At 36.8% G+C, this 2,094-nt stretch overlaps 1 protein-coding gene across 1 annotated transcript in view; it reads left to right on the top strand.

Annotated features, from left to right (window-relative positions):
• The window catches only part of LOC103582288 (leukocyte immunoglobulin-like receptor subfamily A member 6), a gene marked incomplete at its 5' end in the record, with an annotated part of 9,430 nt that overhangs the window by 2,665 nt on the left and 4,671 nt on the right, over positions 1-2,094 (top strand).

The following is a 2,094-nucleotide window of genomic DNA, read 5'->3' as shown; positions in this document are numbered from 1 at the left end:
GAAGAGACAACCTTCAGAATGGGATAAAATATTTGCAAACTATGCATCTGACAGAAGTTTATATCCAGAATATTCAAAGTACTCAAATAACTGAACAGTAAGAAAACAATTAACCCAACTAAAAAATGGGCAAAGGAGCTGAATAGACATTTCTCATGTGAAGATATACAAATGGCAACAGACACATGCAAAACTGCTCAACATCACTCAACATCAAGGAAATGCATATCAAAGCCACACCGAGTTATCATCTCACTTCAGTTAGAATGGCTATTATCACAAAGACAAAAATTAACAAATGCTGGCAAGGATGTGAAGAAAGAGGAACCCTTCTACACTGTTGGTGGGACTGTAAATTAGTGCAGCCATTATGGAAAAGAGTATGGAGGTTCCTCAAACAACTACATGTAGAATTGCCATAAGATCCAGCAATCCCACTGCTGGGTATATACACAAAGGAATAGAAATCATCATGTTGAAGGGATAACTGCACTGCATGTTTATTGCAGCTCTATTTACAGTAGCCAAAAGTTGGAATCAACCTAAATGTCCATCGATGGACAACCGGATAAGGACAATATGTACTCAATAGAATACTACTCTTCCATAAAATAGAATGAAATTCTGCCATTCAGAGCAATGTGGATGAATTTAGAGAAAATTATGTTAAGTGAAATAAGCCAGGCACAGAAAGAGAAATACCACATATCCTCACTAATAAGTGGGAAAAAGAGAAAGAAGAAAGAAACAAAGAAACAAAGAAAGAAAGGAAGGAAGGAAGGAAGGAAGGATGAGTGAATCACAGCAATAAATTGAACTTTCAGAAAATAAGAGACCAGAACTGGGGTTATAAAGAGGTGGGAGAGGGGGAGTTGGAAGGGGGTTAGCAAGAAATTAGTTAAGGGTCAAAAAATCGATTCCGTTTTGTAAACATGAGTATACTAATTATACTGATTTGATCACCACATATTGTATCCATGTATTGATATTCAAATCTGTACCACACAAATATATATAATCAATTAAATAAAGTTCCATAGCCTAAATAAATAAATAAAGGAAAACATAGGGGAAACATTTCAGGAAGTATGACTAGGCAAAGACTTTATGAATAAGATTCCAAAAGCACAGGCAACAAAAGAAAAACTAAATAAGTGTGATTATATCAAACTAAAAAGCTTTTGCACAGCAAAGGAAATAATCAACAGAGTGAAAAGATAACGTACAGAGTGGGAGAAAATATTTGCAAACTATATGTCCAACAAGGGATTAATATACAAAATATACAAGGAACTCAAACAACTACATGGTAAACAAACAAACAAAAAAAAACCAATTTAAAAATGTGCAGTGGCTGAATAGACATTTTTTGAAAGAAGACATACAAATGGCCAACAGGTACTTGAAAAAATGCTCAACATCACTAATCATCAGCGAAATGCCAATCAAAATGACACTGAGATATCATCCCATCCCTGTTAGAGTGACTATAAGAAAAAAGGCTGAGAATAACAAATGATGGCAAGGATGTGGAGAAAGAGGAACTATTTTACACTGTTGTTGGGACTGTAAATTAGCATAGTCACTATGAAAAACAGCATGGAAGTTTCTCAAGCAACTACCATATGATCCAGCAATCTCACTCCTAAGCATATACTCATAGGGATGGAAATTATCATGTCATAGAGATAGCCAAGATATGGAACCAGCCTAAATGTCCATCGATGAACGACTGAATAAGGAAAATGTGGTATATATACACAATGAATACTACCCAGCTGTAAAAAAGAATGAAATTCTGCCATTCACAGCAACATGGATGAGCTTGGAGAAGATTATGTTAAGTGAAATAAGCCAGGCATAGAGGAAAAAATACAGCATGTCCTCACTCATAAGTGCAAGCTAAGAGAGAAAGAATGAAGGAAAGAAATACCACAGTGGTGCATTGGATTTCCAGAGGGAGAGAACAAACCTAGGGCTGCCTCTGGTGGAGGGAGGGATGGAGAGAGATGTTGGGGAGAGACTGAGTGGGGGAATCCTTCTCAGACCTGCTGGTTCAGCCTAATGAACTCCCTTGGGCAGCTTGTGGGGGAT

This window comes from Galeopterus variegatus, unplaced genomic scaffold, assembly GCF_000696425.1.
Source record: "Galeopterus variegatus unplaced genomic scaffold, G_variegatus-3.0.2 Scaffold15556, whole genome shotgun sequence".
NCBI lineage: Eukaryota > Metazoa > Chordata > Mammalia > Dermoptera > Cynocephalidae > Galeopterus > Galeopterus variegatus.
Note: the sequence above shows the minus strand (reverse complement) of the source record. Positions and strands in the feature narration are given on the sequence as shown.